This window comes from Budorcas taxicolor, chromosome 23, assembly GCF_023091745.1.
Source record: "Budorcas taxicolor isolate Tak-1 chromosome 23, Takin1.1, whole genome shotgun sequence".
In the NCBI taxonomy this organism is placed as follows: Eukaryota; Metazoa; Chordata; class Mammalia; order Artiodactyla; family Bovidae; genus Budorcas; species Budorcas taxicolor.
In genome coordinates this window covers 34,793,798-34,811,718 of record NC_068932.1, presented here as the reverse complement: position 1 = coordinate 34,811,718, position 17,921 = coordinate 34,793,798, and positions in this window count along the sequence as shown.

The window sequence follows — 17,921 nt, the reverse complement described above, 5'->3', positions numbered from 1 at the left end:
TGTTTTAAGCCACCCAGTGGTGCTTTGTTGTGGCAGCCTGGCAACACTAGTACAGGGGCATTCTGGAGGTACAGGAACTTAACTTCTGCTCCCCAAGATTCTAAATAATCCCATGGCTGATAAAAGTAAAAATATTGGTGAAATAAAAGACCTTGCAGAAAGAGGATATTGGGAGCAGTGACCCAGCTTTTCCACAGCTCTGGAGGTAGGCAGGTTCTGGTACAGCATGTGGTCCAGGCTGGAGGCTCTTCCAGACTCAGCCACTTCAGTGTGGTGGGGGTTCTCGGGGATAAAAGGACTGACCATGTGCACAGGGACTGGAAAGGGCTGTTACTCAGGACTCATAACAAGCTGCTAGTCTCCACCAAGGGCTTCCTTAGTGGCTCAGCGGTAAAGAATCCACCTGCCAATGCAAGAGACGTGTGTTCAATTTCTGGGTTGGGAAGATCTCTTGGAGAAGAAAATGGCAACCCATTACAGTAGTGTTGCCTGGAAAGTCCCATGAACAGAGGAGCTTGGTGAGCTATAGTTCATGGAGCCATGAAAGAGTTGGACACAACTTAGCAACTAAACAGGAATTCCCTGGTGGCTCAGACAGTAAAGACTCCGCCTGCAATGTGGGAGACCTGGGCTCGGTCCCTGGATTGAGAAGATCCCTTGGAGGAGGGCATGGCAGCCCACTCCAGTATTCTTGCCTGGAGAATCCCATGGACAGAGGAACCTGGCAAGCTACAGTCCATGGGGTTGCAAAGAGATGGACACGACTGAGCAACTAACACACACACTGCTCTACCAGTGGCTGATGGTTGATTATTCAATGCCTGCTGCAACCTGTAAGTTCAACAGGAGCACAGCTGCAGCTCGAACAGGAACCTTGCCCGGTCAGCATGCCATCATCAAGAGGACATGGGTCCACAGATCGACATAGGAGCAGTTTTCCAAAGTGAGCCTTTGTGGATGACAATGGCTACAGTTCTTTCCCCTTGGATATTTAGAAATAAGACTGACACTTTACAGAACAAGTATGTTCCTGGATTGAGAAAAGGACCTTCTCAAGAAGATACTGAACTTCCTACTGAGAAGAGAAAGTGGGAAATCAAGTAATTACTTAGAAAAATAAAAAGAAATTGTATTCTTTTGTATCCCATGTTGAAAATGTAGGTCATAATGGCAAACACAGAACACAGTGAACAACAAAGCTAGCCACATGCTTGGCTGTGAAGGATAAAGTGTTCCAGGAATAATGGATGAGAAAGTCTATTATTGGAAGGTTCAAAAGACATTTTGTGAGAACTGTAGTCCAGCTTGTTGAACCAAATCTCTGAATGGACTTCAAATAAAATCTCCTTTCTGCAGAAGTGAAGCTGTTACTCACAATCAACCAAGAGCAAAAGAGCCACATTACAGCAATGAAAATTGGTCAACTGTTTCCACGCAGACCTGAATTCAGAAAAATTTTCATTTTCTCCACACCAGCTTGTCATTAGCTATGAGTTCTGCTTGGAAAAAGCCAAGTAATGCTCACAGTCTGACATTACATGGATATAACATAGATGCAAGAGCCCCTCCTCCATGGGCAAAATAAATAAGTTGGCAAAAAAATGATGAAAGAAAGCATGTGCACCCTCTGAGTGCTCAAGATCAGCATGATGGTGCTTAGCTATTCCTGCCACCTGCTTCAGTGGGGTCTTGGTGGGACCTGCTGAGAGTACAGTGCTGTGTTAAAGTGGGAACTGTGTGCGCACATAATGATGAACAGTTAGGACGTGCTCAAAGAACATAACTGCTGATGTTACTGAATGTGTAAAGGGGACTTTACAGGGCTGTTATAATCCTAAGGAGCACGGGAAACAAACATGATTTTCTGCTGCACAAGAGATGATCATAACTTTGCAGAGACAGACAAAAGGTGACGGGTCACAAGCTGGGAATCTGAGTCCTATCACCAGCACCTGGAGGTTTATACTTCATTTCTATGTTACAAGTCCCTATTTAAGTCAGTGATGCTGAGCCATCCCATCTATATAATGGACACAGAAGCCTTTCTCATCTACAGGGATACTAGAAAGTTTGATGAGCCAATGGCTCCTATGTTAATTCATCAAAACTAAGGTGTACAAAAAGTGAACTAAATACAAAGTGAAGAAAGATTATTATGTACTCAGTTAATGGCACCCCACTCCAGTGCCCTTGCCTGGAAAATCCCATGGACGGAGGAGCCTGGTGGGCTACAATCCGTGGGGTCGCGAAGAATTGGACATGACCAAGCAACTTTACTTTCACTTTTCACTTTCATGCACTGGTGAAGGAAATGGCAACCCACTCCAGTGTTCTTGCCTGGAGAATCCCAGGGACGGGGGAGCCTGGTGGGTTGCCATCTACGGGGTCACACAGAGTCGGACACGACTGAAGTGACTTAGCAGCAGCAGCAGCATACTACTGAATAAGGAAGGATGATTTTTCTGCATATTATTCTTACTTGACCCCCATTTTCATGGTTCCTCTTTTTCTTTTCTCTTGGTCTCCTTTACATGAAAACACACGTAAGACAGACTACAATTTTTTTCTTTTTGACAGGATCCTTCATGGCAAGACCATAGGGAAATAGATTTGTTCATTCTATAAACATCTATCCCTTGCTTTTGATAGATAAAGTATAATATGTCAGCTACTAGGGAAGCTAGAACATAGCTTTCGCCTTCAAGGGGTCGAAAACTCTTTGAGGAGTCTAAAATCATTAGGGCAAGTAAGGCGTGAATTTACAAAGAACAAAATCAAGCAAGTATTTTGCCAAAAAGATTTGTAAAACCAAGTTTATGGATTTTCAGAAAAAAGAAAACTCTTCTTGGAATTTGAGCTAGCATTTAAAAGTCAGGTATGGAATTCGGCATGGGAAGATGAGCACAGGACATTCCGGGAAAAGGCAATTGTGGAATGAAGGCTTGGAGGGTTGGTGGATGACTTGATTCCACAGGTGATAACTCAGTAGTCTAGTCTGGTTAAAAAGTGGGTTGTCCGTGGGTAGCTAGTCCTATATTAAGCTGGAAGGTCATTTAGAGTTTGATTGAAGGGGGAACTAAGTGTCAGGCTGAGTCTAAAACAGTGTTGAGAACATTTTTTTGAGCTTTTAAAGATTATTATTATTAATAGTATTGGGATTATTATTTCATTATTTATCATTATTATAAAGTATTATTAATTGGGGCAGATGGAGCTGCTATGGCTGAAGTGCTTCTTCTCATCACACTCACATACTTTGGTGCCTTTAAGGAGCCCCACGGAACTCAGAGTACCTTTGTACTTTGCAGTAGGCAAAGGGCAGTCATTAAATGTTTTTCGTTTTTAAAATTTTTATTGGAGTGTAGTTGCTTTACAATGTTGTGTTAGTTTCTGCTGTACAGCAAAGTGAATCAGCTATATGTATACATGTATCTCCTTTTTTTCGTGTTACCCTCCCATTTAGATCATCACAGAGCACCGAGTAGAGTTCCCTGTGCTACGCAGCAGGCGCTCACTAGTCGCTACTTTATACAGAGCAGTGTATATATGTCAACACCAGTCTCCCAGTTCATCCCTCCCCCACTTTCCCTCCTTAGTATGCATATGTTTATCCTCTCTGTCTGCTTCTCTATTTCTGCTTTGCAAATAGGTTCATCTGTTCTAAGCATGGAGATGGCATAATCAGAACAGAATATTCTGAATATACAGCTGGTAGGACTTTTGAATTAATTGACAGGGGATGGACTAAGACAGGAAAAACAAAACAAAAATGTGCTGGCAGAATGTTTGGTATATAGTAGGTGTTGCAGAAGACTCTTGAGAGTCCCTTGGACTGCAAGGAGATCCAACCAGTTCATCCTAAAAGAGATCAGTCCTGGGTGTTCTTTGGAAGGACTGATGCTAAAGCTGAAACTCCAATACTTTGCCACCTCATGCAAAGAGTTGACTCATTGGAAAAGACTCTGATGCTGGGAGGGATTGGGGGCAGGAGGAGAAGGGGATGACAGAGGATGAGATGGCTGGATGGCAGCACCGACTCGATGGACATGAGTCTGGGTGAACTCCAAGAGCTGGTGATGGACAGGGAGGCCTGGTGTGCTGCAGTCCATGGGGTCGCAATAGTCGGACACGACTGAGCGAATGAACTGAACTGAATTGAACTGAAGCACTAATAAATGTTTGCTGAATGAGTGTATTATAATAGGAAAGGAAATACAGATTTTTTTCAAGGAAATTGACAGTGTTTGCAGATTGATTATGGGAGACAAGAGGGAAGTTGTGAAAACATTCACAGTTTCAGGTCTGGGTTCCTAGAAGTGTGGTATCATGAATAGGACAGGGAAAGCTTAAGCAGAACTGATTTGATGGCAAAGATTATCTGTTAGGTATTCAACAGGCTAAACGCAGAATATATTAGAGAGATATTCAATTGGAAACACCTAAGGACTTCTGTAATGGAAGATAATGGGAGACTGGGGCTTTAGAGAAAAACCAGGGTAATTGACATAGATAGAATAATGTGATAAAGACACGTGTGGACAGGATGGGCTTGGGAAGTCAAAGAAGTGAGGCTGATCCTGGGAAAAAATGACATTGAGGACAAGAGGAGGGGGAGGGAAGCTGAAAAGATAATGGCATGGCTGGAGAGGGAATTAAAAAAAATTCATCACTTCATATCCTGAAAACCAAGTGAGAGACGCTTTAAAGGAGAAAATAAACAACACAGTTAGATGCTCCAAGAGCGTAAGAAGGAAGAGAACGAGAAAAGGTCACTAGATGTGGAGCTTATTAGTCACCCTCAGAGAGAAGTTTCAAGCAGTGAGAAAGGAGGCCTGATTATCCTAGATTAAGGAATAAAAAATGATGGAACAAAATTAAAACAATGATATAGGCCAGACTTTGAAGAATTCCAGCAATGAATGGAACAAGGGAATCAGACAGTAATTGGATAGTAAGAGAATTTTTTCTTTGTTTTTTAAAGCTTGGAGAATCCTGAGTGTGTTTATAAGCACATTGGCAAAAGGGAAAGAGTTGATGGAGGGGAAGCTGATAGAAAAAAAAGAAAATTACAATCACGTTAAATTTTCTGAGTGATTAAAACCATACTTTCCAAATTCGGAGATACATTCAGTGAGAAGAGAATGGATGAAATGTGGACATAAGTCTTGTAATTGGATACTTATTGCATATTACAGCTGCATCTTAAGAAATCCCAGGAAATATACTTTACCTGGAAAAATGCTCTAGCATACCCAATTAGTCATCTGGCAAGAGAATAAGCAGCAGTGTTTTCAGCTGGCCCAGAAAACAGAGATGTTTAGTACCTTTAAACACTGCTATGAGCCATCATAACATGAGGCTGTTTGTTCACTGCATGAAAATATGGAGCTGTGATGCTTCAAAGAAACTAAGCTAACGTCCTCATACTTTGCCTAAGGCAGATTAAAACTCAGTCCAAGCCAAGAGGAGCCTAGGGAGCCACGAAAATCAAATGTCATGTGGCATCCTGTGGGTTCTTGGAAGAGAAGCAGACATTAGGTAAAAAATAAGGAAATGTGAATGAAGGATGTGTGTGTTAGTCACTCAGTCGTGTCTGATTCTTTGCAACCCAATGGACTGTAGCCTGTCAGGCTCCTCTGTCCATGGGATTTCCCAGGCAAGAATACTGAAGTAGGTTGCCATTTCCTTCTCCAGGGGATCGTTCCAACCCAGGATCGAAACCAGGTCTCCTGCATTGCAGGCAGATTCCTTACTGTCTGAGCCACCAGAGAAGGCTGAATGAAGGATGGTCTTGAGCTAATAATAATGTATCAGTATCGGTTCATTAATCATAATAAATGTAGCACACTAAGGTAAAATGTCAATAATCGTGGACACTGATGGCATGCGTGGGAACTCTGTTGTCTCAATTTTCCTGTATTCTAAAACTGTTCGAAGAAATAAAGTCTAAAGCAAAAAACACAAAACGAAACAAAACTCATTCAACCTCAGGGCCTGGAAACCGCACCTTAACTCTGGCCGTTTTTAATGTGTAAGACGTTAGAGCATAAATGCATGGGCCAGCTGGAAAATATCAGTGAGGTTAGTATGTACAAACACACACTAGCAGGGAGAGTTCATCAAGAACACTAGCTCTCTGCCTTGAGATTCTTTTTTTTAATTAAAGTGAGATATGATCACACTTTCTGTTTCGGCTACTGGAAAACACAGAGGCAGATTTGGGCCACTTCTGCCAAGCTTGATACTAACTTTAGTGCAATGATTGAAAACATGGAACCGAGTCAACTCTCAGGTTCAAATCCTGCCTCCACCACACATCAGCTATGAAAATTGGGTCAGTTGCTCAGCTGCTTTGGGTCTGTCCTCATCTATTAAATGGGGATGATAATGCCTCCCCCAGAGGGGCAATGAAATGAGTTAATGAATACCAAGAGATCAGAATGGTTATATTGTAAGACCTTAGCTATATTTGTGGTACTTTTGTGTGTTAGTCGTATCGTTTTCTTTCATTCAAAAGCAAATTTATTTCGCAGCCCTCATGGTGGCTGTACCCCAATGTCCTCATTTATTACTTTTTTTTTTTTTTTAACTGCTGTAGGCAGCATGCTGGATCTTAATTGACCAGGGATTGAACCCATGCCCCTGCGCTGGGAGCATGGTGTCTTAACCACTGGACTGCCAGGGAAATCCTTCATTTACTATTATTACTTTATTCCATCCTTTTGACTATAACATTTTGAGTCTTTAACCACATTAATTTTCCTTTAGGTAACTTAGGGTTGATTGTGGAGCTACTGATATTTTTCTTACTAGCATTCTTTTACAATTTTCAAAACTGTAAAATACACATAGAGTTTATCTTGAAGAAGTGAAGTGAAGTGAAGTCGCTTAGTCGTGTCCGACTCTTTGCGACCCCGTGGACTGTAGCCTGCCAGGCTCCTCTGTCCATGGGATTTTCCAGGCAAGAATACTGGAGTGGGTTGCCATTTCCTTCTCCAGTGGATCTTCCCAACCCAGGGATCAAACCCAGGTCTCCCGCATTGTAAGCAGATGCTTTTACCATCTGAGCCACCAGGGAAGTCTAATTTATCTTAGTGGGTTTTAAGTATACAGTTCAGTGATGTTAAGCACATTGCACAATCATTACCACCATCCATCTTCAGAACTTTTTTCATCTTGTAAAACTGAAACTCTGCACCCACTAAACAGTAATTTCCGCTTTTCCCCTCCCCACAGCCTCAAGTGACCACCATCACACTTTCCGTCTCTGTTACGATTTTGACTACGCCAAGTCCCTCAACTAAGGGGAATCATATGGCACTTGTGTTTTGTGACTAGCTTGTTTCACTTAGAATAATATCCTTCACGTTTCATGCAGTTGCATATATTAGGGAGCCTTCCCCAGTGGCTCAGACGTAAAGAATTCACCTGAAATGCGGGAGCTACGGGTTTGATCCCTGGGTTGGGAAGATCCCCTGGAGAAGGGAATGGCAACCCACTCCAGTATTCTTGCCTGGAGAATTCCATGGACAAAGGAGCCTGGTGACTATAGTCCATGGGTCGAAAAGAGTTGAACATGACTGAGTGACTAACACTTTCCCTTCACTTCCTTATCTATTCATCTGTCAACAGACACTTGGATTGCTTCCACATTTTAGCTATGTATTGTGAATAATGCTGCTATGAACACAAGTACATGGATATCTCTTCAAGATTCTGTTTTCAATTCTTTTGTGTATATACCTAGATGTGGAATTCCTGGATCAGATGGGAGCTCTATTTTCAGTTTTTTGAGCTACCCCCATACTGTCTTCCACAGCAACTATACTATTTTACATTCCCATCCAACAGTGCACAAGGGAGCTAGTTTCTCCATATACTAGCCAACGCTTGCTAGTTTCTGGTTTTGCCTTTGTCTATCCTAGAGGATATGAGATGTCTAACGGATATAAGATGGATTCTTAATGGATATAAGGCTATTTTTATGGATATAAGGATATAGGATGTCTATATATCTGAGAGGATATATTATGCCTATCCTAATGGATATGAGATGGCATTTCATTGTAGTTTTGATTTACATTTCCCTTGCTATTAGTGATGTTGAACATCTTTTCATGTGTTTATTGATCATTTGACTGTCTTCTTTGGAGAAATGTCTCTTCAAGTCCTTTGTCCATTTTTGAATTGGGTTATTTGTTTCTTTGTCACTGAGTTTTAGGAATTCTCCGTATATTTTGGATATTAATTTCTTATCAAGTGTATGATTTTCAAACATTCTTTCCCATTTTGTGGGATGACTTTTTATTTTGTTGAAGGTGTTGTGCTGCAAAAAATTTTAAAAAACTTTAATGAAGTCCTACTTGTCTTGTTATTTCTTCTGTTGCATGTGCCTTTGGTTTCATGTCCAGGAAATCATTATCACATTTTGAGTAATTTTTGAAACACAAAAGTACAAATTTTATATGCATGTCAGTTAGGATTTAGGTTGTTTGACATTTAGGACTGAATTTTAATATAATTTCTAAATGTCTGTGTTTCTGTGTATATATTTTATCTGAGCAACTAAAATCAGTCTGTTGAGGAAAATAGTTAACGTAAATGAAATGTATTATTTTGTGAAGCTAAGCCAAGATCATTTTGATATGCTAAAAATTCCCAATATAAACTGCATCTGTTGGTTCCGTAAATAAATTTAATCATCAAAGCGTCTAAGCAGTATACTCGACTAATTTTGCTTGGTGTTAATAGATGTCAGAATTAGCTCAACTTTAACTCTGACCAACACCCCCCCCCCGCCCACCATATGCAAAGAACTGTCAGTCTCCTGGTCCTTCAGGTATAATGTTTGTTTTTAACAGGGCCGAAAAAAGAGAAACTGGTCCATCACTTGTTTTTTAAAATATAAGAGGTTCCTATATTGAATGGGATGATTGAACTCATCATATGATAAGCCAACTTCCATATTAATGCTCAATCAGGGAGTCAGTGCAGAATGTTAAAAATAAAATTCTTTTTAGGAAGAAGGAGGGGTGGAGAGGTAAGATAGGGGTAGAGGATTAAGAGATACAATCTACTATGTATAAAATAAATAAGCCATATGGATATATTGTGCAACACAGAAAATACAGCTAATATTTATATAACTATAAATGGAGTATGGGGCGTCTCTGGTTGATCTGACAGTAAGGAATCTGCCTGAAATGCAGGAGATGTGGCTTCGATCCCTAGGCCAGGAGGATCCTCTAGAGAAGGGAATGGCTAACCACTCCAGTATTCTCACCTGGAGAATTCCATGAACTGAGAAGCCTGGTGGGCTACAGTCCACGGGGTCACAAAGAGGCAGACACAACTAAGCAACTAAGACTTTCACTTTCTCACTTTCATAAATGGAGTATAACTTGAAAAACTGTGAATTACTATGTTGTACACTTGAAACCTATATAATGTTATAAATCAACTATACCTCAATAATTTTCAAAGTAAAAAAAATTTACTTAAAAAAATGTTTAAAGACAAACATGTGTAAACTATCAATAAATGACACCCAGACCGTCTAAAAAAATTTCATAACAATGCTTTGATAAACTGGATCTGTTTTACAGTTCTGCAACTGTAGTTCATCAGTGGCATGGTTGGTCCAGAAGATATTAAAAAATATATATTTTCAATGTACTTAGCTTGTATAGGTGTCTTTTGCATACATGCTTAGTTGCTCAGTTGTGTTCAACTCTCTGCAAACCCACAAACTGTAGTCTGCCAGGGTCCTCTGTCCATGGGATTCTCCAGGCAGGAATACTGGAGTGGGTAGCCATGCCCTCCTTATAGATGTCTTTTCTCCATCTCCAATTCATTTAGTATAAAGGATGAGGTAGAGAAGAAGTTTACTTCTCTCCTAGTGACAAGGCAATTATCTCAATATCAATTATTCCATGGTCAATTTTCTTCCACTGGTTCACCATATTAGCTCTATTTTATATTAAATTACTTTATGCATTTGAGTCTATTCCTGGACTTGATGTCTGCCTCATTGATCTGTTTTTTTTTTTTTCCCTGCACCAGTTCAGATTTAATAACTATTGCTTGTGGCTTCATAGCCCATTTTGATATCCTGTATTTTATGTTACAGATATGCAATTTAACACTTCCTGGGAGCAGGATCCTTTGCTGTGTAACACTGGGAAGGTTTTCAGTGGTGGAGATGGGTCAGCAGCACATTGTAAACCTCTTAGAACACCACACTTCTCTGTCACAGAGCTGCTTTTTTCTTTTTCATCTGACACTTGTGATTTCAGAGTGTGAGTAGTAAGAAATCCCGGGTGTTCTGCCAGGGAACTGCCTGCTCCGTCTTGCTCTCATTCTTGGTTTATAGTTTTTTCCTCCAGTTTTATTGAGATTTAATCGACATGTAACATCATATTCATTGAAGGTATGTAGTATAATGATTTGTTATTTGTCTGTTTTGCAAAATGATGGCAACAGTAAATTAACACCTAGCACGTCACACAGTTACAGATGTTTCTTCTTATGATGAGAACTTTAAAACTTTACTCGGTGGCATTCAAATATACAGTGCAGTGTTGTTAACTGTAGTCACCATGATGCTTCACCTTACACCTGCAGAGCTTTATTGTATAACTAAAACTTTATACCTTTTATTACCTTTATCCATTTCTTCTGCCTCCCACGCCTGCCTCTGGGAACCACTAATCCATTCTCTGTTTCTATGAGTCCAGTCTTTCAATGTTCCATGTGATAGTGAGATGAGTATTTTGCCACTATTTGTCTTTCTGTCTGACTCCTTTCACTTAGCATAATGCTCTTGAAGTCCATTCATGTTGTTGCAAATGGCAGGATTTCCTCCTTTTTATGGTCGAATCATATTTCATTGTGTATGTACCATTTTCTTTGTCCGTTCATCCATCGATGGACACTTAGGTTGTCTCCATGTCTTGAATATTGTAAATAACGCTGCAGTGAACATGGAGGTGTAGGTATTTCTCTGAGACAGTGATTTAATTTCCTTTGGATACACACACAGAAGTGAGATTGATGGATCATATGGTTAGTTCTATTTTTAATTTTTTGATGAAACGCCATACTATTTTCCCCAGTGGCTGCACCAGTTTACATTTTGAAATTTACATAGTATATAAACTTGCATGTAAATACAGCTTATGTATATTAATTACATTAAAGCTGAGTCCTAAATACTGCATAGTTTAGAAGAGATCAAGAACCATTCTGGGTAGATAGAGCATCTGCTACGGTTTTATGTTTCTTTGAATCTCTTCTTGATTCTACTTGTGGGTCTCTTTACTCAGAAAGGATCAGATATGATCTCCATAAATTTTACTCTATGGAAATATACATGAGTATAAACTATGTCAACCTTCTTTGATGCTATTTTCCTAACAAATAAGTCATTTAGGTTATTATTTTGGTTCTCTTCCCTCTTCTCTTTTCTTTTCCCCTCCCTGTCAGTTTCCAATTGAGTCAAGTATCTTCTCCTTACTATTAGTATGCTGCCTAATGTATGCTTTCATTTTTACTACCAGTTATTATACTTTCATTCCTTGTTAAGCAAAAGGTAAGCAGCTTCCTTGTCTTTCCATCTCTAACCGAGAAGAGGGAGGAGGAGACATCACAGCATAGTCAGAGTCGACTCTGAAGACATGGAACTCAGAAAAAGGAAAGAAGGGGAAGACAAAGAGGAAGAAAGAAAGCCAGTTTATGTTTTCCTCGTTGGGCTGGCTGCCAGACGGGGTGTTAACTTTTTCCAGGCTGCCAGAGAGCCTATCCACATGAAGAAGAATCTTCCATCCACGCTTCTTCCTGCTGGGAAAGGCCCTTAAGTCTTGCCCTGCAAGGATGGGATGACTTTCTGGCCTGTCATGTGCTCCAAACTCTGATTCGAAGGAAGAGAAGGAGAAAAGCGGACCTGGCAATGGGAATGCCCATGGGCCTCTGGCCTCAGACTCTTCTCGCAAGAATGATCAGGATGGACTGAGTGGCTCACAGGTCCTACCAGTGAACGAGTTTCTGAGTAGGATGTGGTGACAGCCCTTTCCTAGGGCCTGGTTCCGTGTTAGTGTGACTGCTCTAGAGAAGAAGACCCAGCAGACTTGTGGGTCCCTGAAGGTGGTCACACCCCAGTGTCAGCGAGTGGATGCGCGAAGCAGCCCTAGGAAGCCAGAACAGCTGACCGAGTCTCCCCAGCAGCTGGCAGCTCACAGGATGCTCTCTTCAGGAGCCCTCCCTGACCCCTGGGCTACACAGGGCAGCTCCGAACTCCTCCCCAATATGGATTAAGCTTCATCAGGCATGTCTCTTGGATGCCTGTGCTTCATGGGCACAGACTATGTCGGTTTCACCTCAGGGCCTTTCAGAGCCTAGATCCATGACCCTATCGTCTATGGCTCAAGCCCACAGGGGCCTCTTTCCTTCCAATTTTTCCTATGTCCATGCTGGTATGCGTTATCTTATCACATCATACTTTGGCATTACTTTCAGAAGAGGGAAGTAGTCGGTGTGCTCTGTGAAATATTATAAAGAATCATAACAGTGGAGTTTGTTACTAGCATTCAGTTGAAAGATAAGACATACAGGAGAAAAGAATCTGTTAGAAGCTCTTTATTCTATTAGCCAATTTGATCTACAAGGTAATAAGACACCTAAAGTTTGACGACCAGAAGTGAAAATTAGTCAGCACCAAGTTAGAGGCATGCTTTAAATCCTTAGTTAAAGAAACAAACAATTTGAAAGAAATACAGTATCAGTATTATGTTTGCAGAAATACTAAAGGAACCAGAGAATTTTCTAAAATTCCATCTTTGGAAGTTTTACTTCAATGCATTAATTCTACAATGAACAATAAGGTAGAAATGAAGGCTTGAGAAGCAAAATATAAGATCGAGAAAACATAATTATATACTTCTCTGAAGAATTTCAACACTGAAGTCAGCTCTCTTTTATCACACATGGTTAAAGATCTCCCTATATTGGGGTTCTGGAGCATTTTCATGGAGTTTGATTTGGGAGTTACACTGGATATACTGCAATTGTTTGTTCTACCAGATTCATGTGGGAATCGAGACGTAAAAGACAACCCTTTGACCATATCCATGCAAGAGTTCGTATCCCGCATAAAGAGGCTATTAATTTTTACACACTTAGGATCTGAAGTCACAGCTTCTGCCTCTTGTATGAGACTGTTAGACAACACGCAGTGACACACGCCACCTCTCTCCATCCCACCCTAGAAAAGGAGGCAACTGAGATCACAAACAATAGTCTGTTTACCCAACTGGTTATACCACTGAAGATGCATATCCTGTTCTGAAGCTCAAAATCTCTGTAATTTCCTATTGGAACACTAGGCTTGAGCCTGGGCCGAGCACACTATGTTTAAGGGGCATGAAAGCCACCCTTAGCTTCCCTAAAATTATTCTTCCTAGAGAATTTACAAGGATTTCAGTGCTTGTTATAGCTCCTTTGAACCTCAGTTTCCTCATCTGTAAAGTGGGGACAATAGTATCCTCCAGATTAGGCTGCTGGGGACACACAGGAAGGCTGTGTGAGGTGAGCTGTGACACAGGGCTGGGCACTCAAGGGCACTGCCCCATGGAGGCTGACCATTCACATCCTGGCTGCTTGGCAGGCCCAGCCCTGCCCCCACACCTCCCCTCCCCTTGGGTCGGCCCAGGGTCTGTAGGATCCCCACAGGTTCCCCAAGAGTGTCCTGTCTGAGAACTCAGCTAGGGGTCAGTACATCACCCGTCAGGGAGGTGGATGGTGGACTGACCCATGGAGGTGACCACCATATCTGTCACGTGGTCCAGAGTCACGGCCCCACACCCACCAGCTAGAGAACCACAAAGGCATGCATCTCTCTAAAGTTCCCCTCTTCACTCAGGAAATTGAAGTAACTTTCAAGGGCAAACCTTCAAATAAATAAAAGGAAGACAAGAAAACTTACCTGTAGTTTTCTCTCCCAGAGATGGCTGTTGGCATCTCCAGTCTCTTCTGCTAAGCCTGTGTGTATCTATATTTAGATAAAAGGGACCAAGCTGTTTTTCTTTTTAATGGAATATAGTGTATGTCCTGGGTATTAGGTGGTTCCCAAGAATTATTTGCCGAAATCATGAGTTGAAATCAGCAGTATTTTGAGGCCAATAGAAGAGATGAAGCAAGTTGAGGCTGCTAGAGTTTGCAGCTCCTGAGTTATGTTGAGCAAATGCTACCAGCTCCAGGCACACTGGCCTCACTCTGCTGAATCCCCTGTCGTGATTCTGATTTGTTCCACTCAGTTTGAGGATCTGGCCAAAATTACAGTACCCTGCTCTTGGGCTGTTGGTAAGACCAAATGAGATCATCATCTAAAACACTTAATATAGAACCTAGTATATAGGTATATAGGTTCTATATTAAGAACCAAATGGAGAGATAAGAACTGTGGAATATTCTGCAGCAATTAGAATCAATACATGTGATATGCACACAGCAACAAGGATAAATCTTAGAAACCTAGTGAAGTAAAAAAAGAAAAAGATACACAACACAGTAAGTATCATTATGTAGATTGATAGTACAGGTTTACACCATTTGTAAGAATGCACACAAATAAATAAATACACAGTAAACACATTAGAGCAATTATCTATGGGGGCAAGCAGGGAATGGTTAGTGCAGAACAGGTATGTGCAAAAAATACATGAAGGAAGAGCAGGCACTGGGAAATTGGCACTGAACGTGCCATGGGACTTCTCTGGTGGTCCAGTGGCTAAGAATCTGCTTGCCAATTCAGGGGGCATGGGTTCAATCTCTGGTCTGGGAAGATTCCACATGTCGCAGGGCAACTAAGCCTGTGAGCAGCAACTACTGAGCCAGTGAGCAGCAACTACTGAAGCCTGTGTGCCCTAGAGCCCGTGTTCCGCAACGAGAAGCCCCCGCACAACTAGAGAGTAGTTCCCACTCATTGCAACTAGAGAAAAGCCTGAGAAGTAACTAAGACCCAGCACAGCCAAAAAAAAATTAGAAAAAAAAAAAAAAGTGTGCCGTGAACTGAGCAGTATAATTAACCCCATTCCCTGCATCTGAGGTTAAAAATAAAAACGATAATAATAGTTATGATTAATACTCTCAGACCTCCCACATCCTTTCAACTGTAAAACATTGGAATATCCTTCAGACGGCATCCTTTTTGCCCCTGCTCAGGAAGGAAAGCGTTTTCCTCCAGCTTTCTGGGTGATTTAACACATCGGGGAATAAGTATCTGAAAAGACATGGAGCTCCCGTGTAGCCATTTCTGGACCTCAGAGCTAAATTGCCAAGTCGGTTCTACACATGTGGTTTCATCTACGAAATTAGGGCAAGGTAGGAAACTGACACGGAAAAAAAAGGAAAAAAGATTTCTTATAGTGTTTCTATCCCTTTCAGTGGAAGGTCAGCTGCCTCTTTTTTTTCCATTAGTTCAAGGCAAGATTGACTGAATGTGGCTGCTATAGCATCCCTTCAAAAGCACAGCCTGTGAATAACGCTTCAGCAAACATGGGAGTGCATATTCACATTGGCCAAAAATGGAAACAGCTCAAATGCTTATCAACAGATGCATGGAAAAAACACATGTGGTACACATACATAACAGTTTAGTCATGAGAAAGGAGGATATCCTGCCAGTTGTGACAACCTGGATGGACCTTGAGTATATTATGGTAAGTAAGATAAATCAAAATACAAGTGCTATATGATATCAATTATACATGGAATCTAAAAAAGTCAAACCTGTAAAAAAATAAATAGAGTAAAATGCTGGTTACTAGGGAGATGGGGAGTACCAAGTAGCAAATAAACCATAGAGATCTAATGCACAGTGTAATGGATGCAGACAATAATGTGCTGTAATTATGCAATGTAATAAATATCACTCAACAGCATATCACAATACATAAATGTATCAAATTAGCACATGGCATACCTTCAGCATACACAATATTAGGCATCCCTGGTGGCTCAGACGATAAGAGTCTGCCTGCAATGCAGGAGACCCAGGTTTGATCCCTGGGTCAGGAAGATCCCCTGGAGAAGGGAACGACAACCCACTCCAGTATTCTTGCCTAGAGAATTCCATAGACAGAGGAGGGAGTCTGGGGGGCTACAGCCCTTGGGTCACAAAGACTCGGACTCGAGTGAGCGACTAACACTATACAACGTTACATGGTAAATTAATTCAATAAAAACTTTTTTGAAGTAAGAAAAGAAAACCTACGGACTGGAAAAAAACCATTGCAAACCATGTATTTGACAAGGGGCTAGCATCCCAAATATATAGAGAACTTCTACAAAAAAAAGAGAAAGAAGCCAAAAACCCACAGCCTGACCCAGGAGCTGTGCTGCCCCCACCTGCATGGCCAGGTGCAGTGAGTAATTGTGGCATCTTGACGGTGCAGACTCGCACTTAGCCTGATCAGTGCTGGCGCAGCAGAAAAGAAGGGATAGGGCAATGTTTGGATTTTAGAGGTAACAGAGAGAAGTTGGAAAACAATTACTGGCCAAGCCTGAGAGCTCTGGTGGAGGCTGGTGTGGGACTGTATTTTTCTGCTGACAGCTGAAAGTGAGCCCAGCTTTAATGGAGCTGTTTTTCTTCCTTTTTCAAGGTTCCCCCAATTCTAATGATCAGTTCTCTCAAGAAAGCAAGAAAATGGATTGGGGAAGGGGGGAGTTCGGTTCGTTGTTTTATTATCCATAATAGGACTGAAAACATGTTTTCCCACCAAGTGTCTGCTCGTAAACACACGGCTGCAGGCACACTAGTGCTTTTATGAAGGTGAACAGGTCTCAGCAGTCCCGGAAGGAACCCCGTTTCTGCAGCTCCGCCAGGACTGCCACCCTCTTCTTATATGAGACGTCTCACCCCTTCCCCAGGCTTCACTACGAAGTCCGGTCCAATTCTCCTCCCTTGGCCTCTGACTGATCCTCTCTCGGATGGCTCATTTTGTTCAACTTTCTCTTCCCATCTGCCAACTCAGGGATGCACAAGTGTGTGTGCGTGTTGTCAGCCTGTGTATAGACACGTTTCAGAGTCTGGGAGTAAGGGCTGAGTTCAAAAACAAAGTGGCATTTTGTCCTGTTGCTTTGATTTCATTCCCCACATTTAATGGGATTTGCTGGCTCAGAAGGTAAAGAATCTGCCTAAAATGCAGGAGACCTGGGTTCGATCCCTGGGTTGGGAAGATCCTCTGGAGAAGGAAATGGCAATGCACTCCAGTATTCTTGCCCAGAGAATTCCATAGACAGAGGAGCCTGGTAGGCTACAGTCCATGGGGTCACAAAGAGTCAGACATGACTGGAGCAACTAACACAGGGCATTATAAATAACATCACGGGTGGATATGAAGTTCTTGTGCTCATCACAGGGGGATGTGAGTTTTTGAGAGTCTAAGAAACATGACTCCATCGGTAGATATTCTCAAGGGTCTAAGCACCAGCCGGTGATCAGCTCACCATCCCTGCCCCTGTTACTGGTGTGTCTCTCTCTCTTCCATACACTTAATTTCACTCTCCTTACTGACCTCATTTACTGTTACAGCTTTAATTTTTATTTCTCTGTAAACAACTCCTGACTCTCTAGTCCAGAGGTACTCCCTCTCTCCCTCCCCCTCCCCTGCCTCCTTCCCTTCCCTTCCTTTCTCTTCTCTCTTTCTCTCCCTCTCTCTCTCACAATCTTCTATGAGTATCAGCCTAGTAACTAAGAGCAGGGGCTCTGGGGTCACAATGCCTGAACTGAAATCTTTGCTCTGCAGTAGTCAACTGGTGTAACAGGCAAGCTACTTAATTTCTCTATGACTCAACATTGTCATCTGTAAGATGGGCACATGGTACTTACCTTAGAGGGCTGCTGGGAGCATGGCCTGCAGTAACTA